The sequence below is a fragment of the Elephas maximus genome, chromosome 23, assembly GCF_024166365.1.
Source record: "Elephas maximus indicus isolate mEleMax1 chromosome 23, mEleMax1 primary haplotype, whole genome shotgun sequence".
Lineage (NCBI taxonomy): Eukaryota > Metazoa > Chordata > Mammalia > Proboscidea > Elephantidae > Elephas > Elephas maximus.
This window is the reverse complement of record NC_064841.1, coordinates 22,971,051-22,985,826: the sequence shown is the minus strand read 5'-3', so window position 1 is coordinate 22,985,826 and position 14,776 is coordinate 22,971,051. Positions and strand designations below refer to the sequence as shown.

The 14,776-nt window shown below is 38.9% G+C and overlaps 1 long non-coding RNA gene across 1 annotated transcript in view; it reads right to left on the bottom strand.

Annotated features, from left to right (window-relative positions):
• Positions 1–8,790, bottom strand: part of LOC126066511 (uncharacterized) — a 195,829-nt gene extending 187,039 nt beyond the window's left edge. The window contains exon 1 of the long non-coding RNA XR_007515119.1: positions 8,538–8,790. This is a non-coding gene — a long non-coding RNA (uncharacterized LOC126066511). The remainder of the gene's footprint in view (positions 1–8,537) is intronic.
• Between the last annotated feature and the right edge of the window lie 5,986 nt (positions 8,791–14,776).

The window sequence follows — 14,776 nt, the reverse complement described above, 5'->3', positions numbered from 1 at the left end:
CACGGCCCAGCCAAGTTGACATACAATCTTAACCATCACAGCCTACTATCTAAATATTTCAACCACACCTTTTGGAAGGCAGCTTTGCACTAAGCTGATGAGGTCCCACCATAAGTTCAACTTTTCTTTTCCTAATCAGCATGCTCACAAAGCATGGGTCTTTCAAAATCAGAATAGCAAATTGGCCCCTGAGCTGCAAACATAAACATTTTCAATACCTAAGAATCATTTCAATCTTCTATTGTTTTCCAAAAATTACATGGCAGTGTGAAGGTCTAGGTTATTAGGCTAAGAGTCACCATATTTTTTAATTAAAATTAAATTCCAATGGTCTGTCAGGCAATCCAGGTGAAATGTACAATGTAATAAATTCCAAAACGTATTCTTTCTGTCTGCTCATTAGAAAATTGCATTAAATTCCACCATACTATATTTCTACAACTATGCAGACAGGCTTTTTAGAAATTCCTTTTCAAAAAAATTCATTGTTCTAAGAAGTACAAATATATACAAATACTCATGTATTTTTCAATAACTCATGGAAGATTAACACAAAACATCTTTTGGGAATGTTTTATGTATTAATGAATATAATTCAGAAACACCAGTGATCCGATTTTATCAGTAATTTTTTTTTCCACTAACAGCAGTGAAGCTGTCGAGCCAATATGATTTCTAGAACTTGCTGTGCTTCCAACTTGTATGTAACCTTGGTAAATCTATGTTATCTCCCTGAAGCTTAGAATCCTCAGTAAAATGTGGCAGCTCGACACTAAAGAAAAAATAAAAATTCCTGTGACAGTCTGATAAATGAGTCCCAATAACTGTTCTCCCTTTTTTCCATAATAATGAATCCACTGGTTAGCTAGTCACGATAAAGACTACATTTCTCAGCTTCCTTTACAAATACATATGATCACATGGATAAGTTCAAGCCAACAGAATAAGAGTAAAAATGACTCTGACCTTAAAGAGGCAACATGCCCTCCTTTCCTTTATTCCCGTGCCCCCTTTCCATCATCTTAAAGGCAGACATGGTGGTGAGCCCTCTTGAACCAAACAAAGACAATAACACCTGAGTGATGGCAAGATAGAGGACTCCTGGTGGCACAGTGGTTAAAGAGCTCAGCTGCTAACCAAAAGGTCAATTGGGACCCACCAGCCACTCCGGGGAAGAAAGATGTGGCAGTCTGCTTCTGTAAAGATTACAGCCTTGGAAAACCTATGGGGCATTTCTACTCTGTCCTATAGGGTCACTAGGAGTCAGAATTTGACAGACTCAATGGTAATGGGCTACAGGATGGCAAGAGAATGTGACAGAAAGATCTTGAGTCTCCAGTGTCGTGGAGCTGCCACACAGATCTTGGCACTTAAAACTGGACTACTGTGAGAGAAATAAACTTCGAGATTATTCAAGTCACCATTGTTTGGGATGTTTTTGGAATAGCTGAACTTAACTAGTGTATATCCTTCCAGTTTGGAAGGCAATGTGGTATAGTAAAACAACATGGGATTTAGAAAAACTACAGGCCTGGGTTCAATCCTGACTCAGCTGCATGACTTTCAGCAAATTCTTAAGTATTTCTGAGCCTCTGCTTTCTCATCTCTAGATAACGTAAAGAAATTAAGCTTATTAGAGGGCCTGGTAATTGGTAAGTAATCAACAAATGGTCATTATTATCAGCTTCTGTTAAATGAGATAACACAATAATAGTGCTGAGAAGAACATGTTGGCATTCAGTTTTGTTATTGTTTTAAGATAACCTATAGCTCTCAAGATTCTGAAGTATTATCACATTAGGGGCTGGACATTCAATCACTCTAACACTTTGAGTCCCCTAAACACGCTTTAATGCAAACTGCTTTTCCCCTATTCCAGGCTCTAATCTTACAATCAGAAAGAAGTGCTGTGATCCAGTGCAGACTGGAATATCAGAGTTTCTGAGTCTAACACCTGTCTCTTCATAACATTTTGCTTAACCATTGTGCTTGTACATCCCCTGGGATTATTGAAGGAGACTAGGTATTTTTGCAAAAATGGAAACTTGAAACTTAAAATAATATACTCTGGTGAACAACTTCATGAGGGATGAACCAATATTTCTTATGTTAGAACATGCGATCTTGACATCATGACTGTCCATGAATGTTTGAAGCCATCTCACTTCCTCCACAGGCCGTTCTCTACTTTCGAAAACTCAGCCATGTCAGGTAATATAAGAAAGGCAACCTAAGCCTTCACTCAGTGGAAAGCGTCTTTCATTCCCCACAGACAAATTTTCAAACAAATTTACTGAAGATCATGGAGATTTTTTCACCTTTCTTTGAAATTCCAGACATTGGCTTAGGATAGAGTTAAATTACAGGACTGGTTGCTTTTACCTGGGAAGGAAATTTTTACATTTGTTCTAAATTCCATCCCTTTGCTAGTAGGGATAGAGGTTTATCATCGTTACTAGCTTTCATCAAGAGGAGTCATGGCACAAAGACGTTTCCCCAGAATGTTTTCAGCTGTACATCTCTTCCATATTATGACTTCTGTGGTTGAAAATCTGTTATCCTTTTCCATTTTAAAATACCTGCCCTAGCCTTCAGGGACTGATACAGAGTTTTGAGTTATCCTTCAAACAGAAAAAATAATCATAATAAAAATGGATAAATGTTAAAATCATTAAAAACTTTTTACCCAAGAAATGAGAAGAAAATGACTCCTCTCAGGCCATTGTTATATGATGTACTTTTTCATGGGTTTTTTTCTTTTTTTTCCTCAACTAATATGCATAAGTCTTTTCTGTCTACCTGCTTGTCATCTTTCTGTCAAAAGATTTCTCACAGCATATTCTTTTTACTTCTCAAAACACTTCACTTTAAAATTTTATCACAGAATTTTCTAGGTTTTTTTTTTTTTTTTCAGGTTATGCCACCTAGCACAAAATGTAAAAAGCTCCTATTTTTTAAAAGTCAGCCTTAATAAGAAGAAAAGAGACAACTGACTATCCAGAATATCTTTTTGGAATTGAATCTATAATCATTCTCCTCAAAACTTCTCATAGAGCTCCAAAGCTTGACAGACATTTTGCTTCATTAAAGCTAATGTGACACAACTATCAAAACAGAGAGAATAAAATGGCATCTGAGGGCTTCTTTTTCAGTCTGAAATCCTTTCCCTGAGGCTCTCTTCCTTTGTACCAAGAGAATTTCTGCTAGAAGAATCAGTTTGTATTGGAATTTAAAGTTCATTCACTTTGACACACCTGTGTCACTGTAGAAAAGACTCCAACCAACATGCTGAGATCCATCCTTCTTGCAGAATGCGCTCTACAGATCCCTTAAGGGTTTCTCTGCAATTTAAATGGTGAAATATGACCAATAATCCTCTAAAATGCTTTTTCTATCCTCACTTGGGTCCTACAGCTACAGTCCCTCTCTTAGGTCTAATAGCACTCCACAGCAACATGGGAAAGCAGGAGATGACCAGCTTACCTGCTTGGAACTCTATGGGCAAGAGGTGATGGGGACCAACACAGAGATGACTCCCCAGACTCCAGCCAGCAGTTTCGGAGAGGCAAGAAAAAAGGAAAAAGTAGACCATCCTGTATAATGCTCGGTATCATGACCCATGATAGCTAGAAATTCGATCTACATCTCATCCCACAAAATTTGTTAGGAAAGAATCCTTTTGTCTCCTATTTGGGAGGACACCATACTGTATTTTCACCATGGGCATCCTTTCTCCTTCAAATCACATGGATTTTATCTGAAGCTTTCTCTGGAGCTGAATGTTCAGTAGAAATGGCATGGGTGATAAAGTTTATGTTTTAAAGCACTCACTTATCTAGGATTGAAATTAGAATTGTTTTTCTAAGTGTAAGTATAGTGTGTGTGTGTATGTGTGTGAGAGAGAGAGTGAGAGGGTTGGAGTTAAATCGCTATGTTACATTTCTGCATTTTACCATTCCATCAGGTCAAAGGTAGAACAGAGTATGTATCCAGCTCAGTTAGAATCATCAGGCACTTCAAAACTCATTTTTTTTTAAATGTCATTAACCTCTTGAGCCTAAAGAGGCAAAAACAGTAATGTGGAAGGCTTGCCTGTGTGAGGAGACTACTGATGAGTTTATGACTCTGGCTTTCATTCTCCCCAAATGACTTTAATCCACCTCCAGAATCCTGGTGGTCAGACACTATAACTGCAGTTAAGACACACACATACACACAGTCCAGCTCAGCTCAGTTGTACTAGCAGCTCTAATTCTGTGATCTGGGCTTCAATTCCCTCATTCACAACCAATGATTTATTTTGATTTACTTTAGTTTACATGATCTAACCATGATGGAAATTAAAAGACCTAGAGAATAAGGAAAGAACTCTGTGCATTCAATGCCAACTACATAATTTTAATTTGCTAATGAATGACACATATTAACCCAACTTCACAAAAAAGGAAACTGAGGCTCAGCTGGGCCACATAACTAGCCAAGATTGCATCATTAATAAATGGCATGTCTAAAATTCACATTCCTTTCATGATAGCAGGTTTTTTCCCAGAATGCTGCCTTTGTAATACACTCCAGTCTAGCTGAAGACATAAAACCAACACTGGCTCTCAGCACAAATAAGTGATGACCATCTTCAAGAACCCGGCCAAAACCTTGAACTAGACTTTTCTTTTTCATAAGCAACACAACCCAGTTTATGGTTCTGACAAATGGGTTAAGGTTTAGGGCACAATCTCACTATAAAATGACCTGGAGTGAGAAAAGGACAAACTTAAAAATGCCAACCAACATGATGATGTACTGGCTACTATGCAGGAATCAAGAACGCAATTTTACAAAGACCTGCGCTGGGGCGTTAATGTACATGAAATTCCCCTTCTTATGAACATTCAAACCATAACTACATTGAAAATTTCGTACTTGTCAGATTAGAGTATTTCAAACCAGCATGACAACAGTTAGTGGGCAAGAAACTGTTATTAGGTAAAATTCTGAATTCATACTTGTTAATACATGAACGAAAATGGCTTTTTGCTCTTTTTCTCTACTTTTAAGAAGCACTAGAAGTGTCTTGATTTTACAATGTCTGTACAGTTTTTGTCAACTGGAAAAAATTTTCCCAAAGAGATAGATCCTTCTTGATTATTTCTCCCAAACCTGTACTATCTATGTTTTTATAGTGTGCTTAGAATGAAATATCACTCACCCAGTTCAGTGTGTGAAAGCTCAAAGAAGGCTGTGACCCGGGCCCAGCCCCACCTTGCCAGGAATTACAGACTCTTGGCCTCCTGGCTTTACCCATGCTTCAAAACTGATTCCTACCCATAGTGCTCTCTCAGCTTTCTAAGGAACACCCTATTTGTGTTTCAGCTTCTGTTAATAAATTGCTCCTAAAGCTTTCATCAATTTGGGCTACCTCATCACTTGGAGACCAGCAGACAAACATTAACCCACTTCATACTGCTTCATTAACTGGCAATTCTGTGCTCTTTAAAAACTATACAAATAATCAAAAATTAAATATTTGGATTTACCCTAATAAAAATAATTAAAAAACCAAACCCATTGCCATCAACTCAATTCCTACTCATTGGGACCCGATAGGATAGTGTAGAGCTGTCCCATAGAGTTTCCAAGGCAGTGATCTTTACAGAAACAGACCACTGTATTTTTCTCCTGCAGAGCAGCTGGTAGGTTTGAATCGCCTATCTTTTGGTTAGCAGCTGAGCCTTAAACCACCCTGACAATGACCTGAACTATTGTAGTGTCAGACAAGAGCCATTTAAACAGGTTAAAAAAAATGTATTTGAGGATATTTTTTACAGATCACAGCTGATAGCTACATGAAGGAGGAACAACAAGGATCAATAGGTTATTTATTTTATGTGGTCAGCTAGCTGATAAAAGTAAAATTTTCGTTTCATTCCCAAATGGTTTTCTCTGGCTTCTCCTTTGTTTCTTGGATGTCTGCTCTTCTTCGAATGTTGATAAAAGGTATACAAACATCACAAATATTAGCTAAAGAAAAACGTTTGGAAAATAAATGGGCTAAAACCATAAAAAATTATATCATACATTTCAAAACCAAATTTAATCAACTTGGGATAGTCTTTGAGAGTGTAACATTCAGTTTATTTATCTAGGCAATCCTTCATTCAGCAAACAAATACACTTTCTCTACACTAGATATTGGGGAAGAAAGTGGATGAATCTTACACAATCTCTGTTCTCAGAAAACTGACAGTCTAATGGAGGAAACAGAAGGGGCATTGGTTATTTATTTCTACAAAATAGCCATTTAACATGCAACCACAAAAACTCAGTGACATAAAGCAATAAGCATGTATTTATTAAAGCAATGAGCATGTAGATCAGTGATGCAATCTGAACTATATATACAAGTTTTTCTGCACAACAGAAAACTATAATAAGGCAGCTATTTTGTATTTGGCTGCACTTGCTCACATGGCTGGTGGTCAGCCTGCTGTCAGCTGATCTAGGATGACTTTCCCTGGTATAATTGTGGCAAAATGGCTGTGCTCTTCACATCACTCATCTTCCAAGAAGCTAACCCAGGCATGTTCTCAAGGCAATAAAAGAGGCGTAGGAGCACAAGCAGAAATGCACAAGTTCTTTTTGCAAACCCTGTGTCATGATGGGGAATGGTCAAATCAAGTCACACAGTCAAACTCACAAAGTAAAATGAAATAAACTCTTAAAAAAAAATTTTTTTTTTTTTTTTTTGGCAGAGGATCCTTAGTATCCCATGATCAAGGGCACAGATAAAAGGAGATCTGAAGAACTGAAGCTGTTATTATAATCATTACAGTCTACCACTAAAGAGTGAACAAATAATTCTAAATCTAGAGGATAAGTGCTATCATAGAGGTAGGAAAAGAGTTCTCAGACAGCTCAGTGGAAGGTCTGAATATTTCTACTCAGAAAACCAACAAAGCTTTAATCCTTTCAAGACCCAATTATTTTCCGCTTTGAATTTTTTGTTGATACCATGTGTTTTCATTAATGGAAGTATGCTGAATCATTGAGTGTTGTTGAATTTTTGGTAGGTAGTATGGATTTTTTTTTTTTTTTTTTTTTGCCACCTCCAACAATCCTACCCTCCGAGTCCTGAGGAAGACATGGTGTCCCATTAATCCTACTCTGGGCACCCCCTAAAATCCAGGGGGACACATGGTATCCCACAGAAAATTTTTAACATTTCCTTTCTCTTACCAAAAATGCACACATCTCACACAACACCCTGTAGAAACAGTAATTTGCAGCACACGGCTGTTTTTTTGGTTTCAAACAGTCATAAAGGCTCCTGCCTGTGGCAGCATGAACTGTCAGTGGGAAAACAGCTTCCCTATGAACCAGGAGAGGAGGAAAAAGTGGGTGGGCAACCGTATATTCCAATGGCGATACTTGAGCTGGTTTTTAAAGGCTGCTCATCCAAGATCTGGAAATCCTGGTGGTGTAGTGGTTACGTACTATGGCTGCTAACCAAAAGGTTGCCAAGGCCCACTGCCGTTAGTCAATTCTGACTCATAGCGACAAGGTTAGCAGTTCAAAACCACCAGGCGCTCCTTGGAAACTCTGTGGGGCAGTTCTACTTTGTCCTATAGGGTCACTATGAGTCAGAATTGACTCAACAGCAAAGGGTTCATTCATTCGATCTAAGATCTAAATGGCCCTCAAGAAAGAGGACATTTCTGAAAGAAAATAGACATGCAATGACACAGGGATAGAATTAGGCACATTATGTCGGGAACATATAAAGGTTCAGTGTGGCTGGAATTGGCAAACAGAAGAAGAAATTGAGGGAACTATTTTAAGCCTTTTCAAAGGCCATCTAAAGGCCAAAACTAAGCTTCCACCAATGGTTCCAGGGAGTTAGCCAAAGCGCAATAGTAATTAGTATTGGGAAACTGGCATCATGAAGGCCAGAGCAGGTCTTTCCTGATATGCTGATGATCCCTTGTGCTGAGAGGGACAAACACACTGTCATTTTATCATGAATTTAGAGATTAGAAGCATTAGAAGAAAAAAGCTGGAGACTATTTGGTTGAGATCTTTATATGCCTAGCCTCAAAATCCCATGAGGCTTACTTCCATTGATGTGACATTCCACGTCTCACTCCTCACTGCATCTTACTTATTTTTACCCGTGTAAGAAGTAGGTTGTCTGGCTAGTAGTTTTACGAATCTGATGAGGGGTGGCTGAACAATTAAAAGACTACCAGTTTGGCTCAAAAAGCAAGACAGTTTGCAGGAACTGATACTAAGGAAGCTCTGCTGATCCCAACTCTTCTCTAAGCGGGCTCTCCCAAAGTCTAGTTTTAAGAAGAGTACTATTAGCAAGTCCTTTTTTCTGTGTTCGCCAATGAACTTTATAAAAAAAAAAAAAAAAAAAAACTACTATTTTGACTACCAGCTAACTCATGTCTTGTTTTCAAATGGTTCCAAAGATAAAAAGAGAACAAAGGGCTGCTGTATTTTGTTCTTCTAAAAACACAAAAGTAGATCGTCTCTCTTACCTGTCTCAGTGTTCCCCACAGTGCTAGAATGGTATCAGGCACATAGTGAATGCTCAAAAAAATTGTTAAATGAACAGGAACAGAAATTATTTAACATCAAAATCTAGTCTGTTCTTTGATCTTAGATCCTTGGGTTCCTTTGGAGAAAAGTAGAGTTCCTCTAGTGTCACTAGTCAACATTTTTCTTCTCCACACATCTGTTCAATTTCTCAAATGCTAATGACCCATGCAACTCTCTTATCTCCCCATTGCACACTCTGTAGCATGGTGACCACAAAGACTTTGTCGAGTGCTTTGTCATCCTTTGTAGTGACAAGGTCTCTATGGATACAAAATGCTACCATCTGTCTTCAGTTTGGGGATTTCACTGAGACAACCAGGGCCCATTTCAATAAAACACTAAACACTTTACCACTCTAACTGTTGTCTCTGGCAGCTCCATGGAAGCTTCCTGAATGATATGCTTTCTCAAAATATATATATATATATATATATATATATATATATATACACACACTTACATATGGTATTGCATCCCTGTAATTTCTCTAACACTCCCTAGTTCTCAATGACTGAAATAATAGCTTCAAAATAATCAAAGAGTTCTCAAGAGGTTGCCAATGTTTTCTTACTGTGCCTACAGAAGAAAATGTAGTATGTTGGAAGCAACGTTCCCAATAATGACTGAGAATGGCTGAACATAAAATAGAGAGTTGGCAAAGCCAGATGATCATTAGATTTGATACAGTAGTAAAGAGGAAACCATTAAAGGATTCTGAGACAGGAAGGGGTGGATGGAAGGTCTGGCTGTCATATAAACATAATACTCCTGTGTTACCTGCCAATAAACTCAGGCTTGGTCTTTGCTGAGAAATTCTAAATGAGGAGCGTATGTTTCCTGTGTGGCCCATTCACTGCTTCTAGCCAATAGCAATGATTGAGAAGTTAATTCAAAATGTGTATATTAGAGTCAACAGAAATACAAACATCTGTGTGTGTTAGATGCCATCGAGTCATCTCAGACTCACACAACCCTATGTATAACAGAACAAAACATTGCCCAGTTCTATACCATCCTCAGTAGCAGGTACTTTTTAACCCACTGCTGCAGCTGCTGTGTCGATTCATCTCATTGAGGCTCTTCCTCTTTTTTTTTGCTCACCCTCTACTTTACCAAGCATGAGGTCCTTCTCCAGACATTGGTCTCTCCTGATAAACATTTAGTAAATGCCACAAACTAATTCTTCTCTTTTAGTCTAAGTAAGTCTATATAGCTCTCCATAACTGTACATGTAAAAAAAAATTTTTTTTTAAGTGAATTGGCAAATACATGTTGAGTAATTACTATGTGTCAAGGATTCTGTTGTATATCTTAAAGATAAATAAGACTTAGGTACTTGTCCTCAGAGAGCTCACAGTCCGGTGGAGAGATAACACTAGCAAGTTCATGCCATATACAAACTTATCTGAAGTATACATGTAATAGATCAAAAGTATCTGTGATGGTTAAGATTGTGTGTCAACTTGGCTGGGCCATGATCCTCAGTGTTTTGGCAGTTGTATAAAGTTGTGATCACTTACTTCCCTGTTCAAATTTGATACATGACCACCCCCATGATAGGATCTGCTGTGGTACTGGCAGGGGCGGGGCCTATGGTGACTCACCAGCCCCCTCAGCCTTCATCTCTCAGCCCTCCGCCACCTAGTGCCTTGCTGCTCACCTTGCCAGGGATTTAGCTTGTTCTAGATCCTGCAGCCGGCTCCTGTTCATCTGACCTCTGGTTCTTGGGACTTGAGCTGGCAGCTTACCTGCAGTCTTGCCTACTAATCTTGAGATTCATTGATCTCCACAGCCTGCAACAGCCCTGCTCTCCAGCCTACCGATCTTGGGTTTGCCAGCCCCTGTGGCTGCACGAATCAATAGAAGGCTGCAACAGCCCTGCTTTCAGGTCTGCTGATGTTGGGTTCGCTAGCCCCTGCAGCTAGGTGAGTCTGGAGAGTCCTCTTTTATGACCCACGGACTTGGGGCATTACAGCCTCTAAAAACCCAGCGAGCCATTTCCTTGATATAAATCTCTCTGTCTCTCTCTCTCTCTACATATATATATACATGTATACCTATATATATGCTTTACTGCTTTTGCTTCTCTAGAGAACCCAGCCTAAGACAGTATCCTTTTCTTGTTTTATCTGCATAGAATCCTTATTTCTCAAAATAACATTGGCAGAGCCATCGAAAAGCATTTCTTCTGAAGTGCCTCAAAGCAGTAACCACCAAAATTCTTGTAGTTTCAAATTAAAAATATTCAGTTAGAGGTGTATAGAACGTTTGAACTGAAAGCGACCTCAGAAATATTCTCATCCAAGTTCTTCACTCTTTCCAACTAAGAGACTAAGAGCCTGAGAAATAAGGTGACTATCCCAAGGTCACACACCAATTTGTGGAGTTAAAACCATGATCTCCTATTCACAGTCCAAGGGAAGTGACAACCTACTACAGTCAGTTGCATTGTGCTGTGTATATTTTTAGTGGATATAAATTTATCATCTAAAGAGTTTGTTTTTGAATGCTTTATGTACCCCTCTAAGAAGACATCATAAACTCTATTTTACAGATGAGGAAATAGATTCAGGGAGATTAATTCACTTGTCCAAAGTCACACAGCTTGTTCATGGCATAGCCAGGATGGAAACCCAAGTCTTTACAACTTTCACAACATCAAGCAGCCCCACTCTTCACAATGCAGTACCGTATTTTTTCACAAATAACGTGTCCACACATATAACGCACAGAAATAATGAAATTAAGTAAAACAATTCTGGCATAGCGCACCTATCTCACAGCATTAACAGAAGTGAATTTCGACCTCATTCATTTGTCCTCCTGTCTTAGAGGTAAATCATATCATTCTGTTCATTTTCCTTTGCTCTGTTCATTTTCTTTAATCTTCTGTTTATATGTATAAAAATAGTCCAAAAATGTTTCTTTTGATCCTAATTGTATAATAAAGTTATAAGCCATGGTCAGAAAGTCATGGGCTGAGTTGGGTAGTCTCTGGGTAATTGGAAAATAAGCAACCAAAACTGTGCTTTGTTTCTATTAATTTGATAATTACAGCACATTAGCTCAACAGTTGAATGCAAAGACCTTATCAGATCATCTTAAATTATGTTAGGTCTGCATTTTTCATAGTTTATTTATATTTTCTTAGTGTCAATTGAAGTCAGCAACATGTAAAAAAAATTGGCATAGTGCGATTAGGAAAATAATGTGGGGGGAGGAAGTAGGTTGTTGGCAAAAAACATATAACACAAGTGTTATTTGCAAAAAAGTGTGGTAAGTTAACTTGGTGATACGCAGCTTTATCTCTAGGCATGATTCCAATATAAACCTTTCTTCTGCCTGGAGCCTAAAAAGGCAAACAATTGTCGAAATTTAAATCAAAACGTGAAAGCTACTTTTCCTACTCATAGGTCAAAAAGCCAGTTTTCCTTTAGGTGTCTCATTTGATCTTCTTAAAAGGGTCTTTCCTTCAGGCCATTAAAACAAGTGTTGTCTGCAGGGCCGGAGCACTCCAACACAGCAGCAGCAGGCTGATCAAGTGGAGTATCTTTGTAAACTTTGCACTTCGATTTATTTCACAGGGACTATAAAAGGGAGGCTTTTATCACCATGCTTCTGTGATAAAACAATGAAAAAAACACAGGCATGGTGTGCGGTGGTGAGTCGAAACAGCCAGAGTGCAGACCCTGCCGGGCTTGGGCACTGCAGCTGCCATTCACTGACTGTGTTGTTCTTTCTGGAGGAGAATAAGCCACGGCGAACAGGACTCCTGGGTTCTTCTGAGAGAGCACAGTGGACAGCTCAAAAGCAGGGATCTAGGAGTCAATATCTTGCATTCAGATCTCACACTGGTCCCTTCTTACTACTTGAGGCCAATTGCCCAAACTGATGCTCAAATTTCATATCTGTAAAATCAAAGTAATGACACCTACTTCAGAGGGCTGTTGAGAGAATTATGTGCAATGTATATAAAGCCATGTAGTGCAGTTCCTGGAACATGAGAGGTGCAAGGGGGACCAGGTGGTAGGAGATCCTTGCTGATCTAGCTTACTTCTTTTCCATTGACCCTAATAACATATGGCATTTCTGAATAATAACCTAGTAAAACTAGACTTCACCAAGTCCTTTCCTATGCAGTATAGTACATGCTCTTTATGATAACCTTTGAAGAGGGGCAGAGCAGTGATGACATCATTCCCATTTGACAGTAAGGATGGAGGCTCCTAAAAGGTTAACATGGAAATGTAAGTGACACAACTAGGATTTGACCCCAAATATTTTGTCTCCCAGCTCAGTGTTCTTTTCTCTAAACTGTGCCAATGTGACATGTATAGATAGAGACAAATCGTTATTGCATTTCACTGTAAACAAATTCACTCAAGAATTGGCCAGCTCAGTTTGCTGATCCAGAGACCATACTTCCTCATCTGGGTATCTTAAAGTCATAGCCATTATTAACAAAGCAAGTAGCTATGTAGTTGTCTCTGTTTTATAAATAATTATGAGCCTCTAGACTAAAATACTTGGTAAGGTAGAGGATCAGTGAAAAAGAGGAAGACCCTCAAACAGATGGACTGACACAGTGGCTGCAACAATGGACTCAAGCATAACAATGATTGTGAGGAAGACACAAGACCAGGCAGTGCTTTGTTCTGTTGCACATAGGGTTGCTATGAGTTGGAACCAATTCAACAGCACCTAACAACAACAACAAGACTAAAATGTCTTATAGTAACAGTTTTCTGGTCAGTGAAGAGAAAGACAGATTTCTAGCAGAATGACTCAGAAGGATTTGTTAGTTGTTGCTGTTGCTGTTAAATAAAACCAAGCCAGTTGCCACTGAGTCGACTCCAACTCATGGAGACCCCATGTGTGTCAGAGTAGAACTCTGCTCCAAGGGTTTTCAAAGGCTGTGATATTTTAGAAGTAGATTGCCAGGCCTTTCATCTGAGGTGCCCCTGAGTGGATTCGAACCACCAACTTTTCAGTTAGTAGACAAGCACTTAACCATTTGCTCCACCCAAGGACTCCCATTGTTAAGTAACACACTTGATTTTGGAGTGTATCTGGCACTACTTTGTCAATGGTAGGATACTTTGAGGTGAAATGGAGACACTGCAAAATTAGGATACAGGATATCTGTGTTCCAGAGCTGGGTCTGCCTCTAACCAGCTTTGTGGCCTTGTCAAGTCACTTCCTTCCCCCGGACTTTGCTTTCCTCATCTCTGACACGAGGACATTGCAGATTATATCCATAACAAAAAAAAAAAAAAAATAGATGCTTTTAAATCCAACATTTCTCAGATTTTCAACTCTATCCTTTATATAGGCCTTACAAAATGCTCCTGAACGGTGGCAATTACATATGGTTAAACTCTGATAGGACACGGTAGCTACAAATCCAAAGACTCTGTTCTTACCCTATTTAAAAGTACTGTATTTTATTTTAAAGTGCTGTATTAGCATCAGCCCCCACATCATGGTAAAAACCCTGGATTTAGAGTCAGGCATTCTGGGTCCCATGCCTCATTTTACACTTATTAACTGTGTAACCCTGGAAAATTCATTTTATTTTTTTGAGTTTCTTTTTGTTCATCCTTAAGATGGGAATAATGCCTGCCCTCTTGACTTTTTATGAGTTGTTGTGAATATCAAACATGTGAACATTCTCAGTAAATTGCTTTGGGCTGTGTATACTTTTAGTGGTTATGAATTCCACAGATTCGGGTGTAATAAATGCCATATACCTTTAGGTTCCTAAATCAAATTTAATCTCTAATCTATAGACTGTTGAGTTGAGAGAAAATTCAATGATCCTTATCATTACTAAGGCCCTTCTCTTCTGTCCTCCTTCCAGAGTCCTGCAAGGTTCTCAAGAGTCACACACAATTTAGAATATTCATAAAAAGGTAACCTAGACAACACCAATTATTTCTTAAAAAAACAAAATAAAACCATCCCCCAGCTTACAGGGCCCCCAGAGGGCTGGCAGCTCCTTGGCTTCTTGTTGGTTCAGGTACAAAGTAGACCCTCCTTACCACCTTCATTCAGAGGCAGTCTGCATCATGTGAATCCACACACCAAATGGATTTTGTCCACAGGAAACCCACCTAAGACACCCCTCAGAACATACCCGCCCTCAACACCCCCCGCCACATATGCTCCCTCCAGCCTT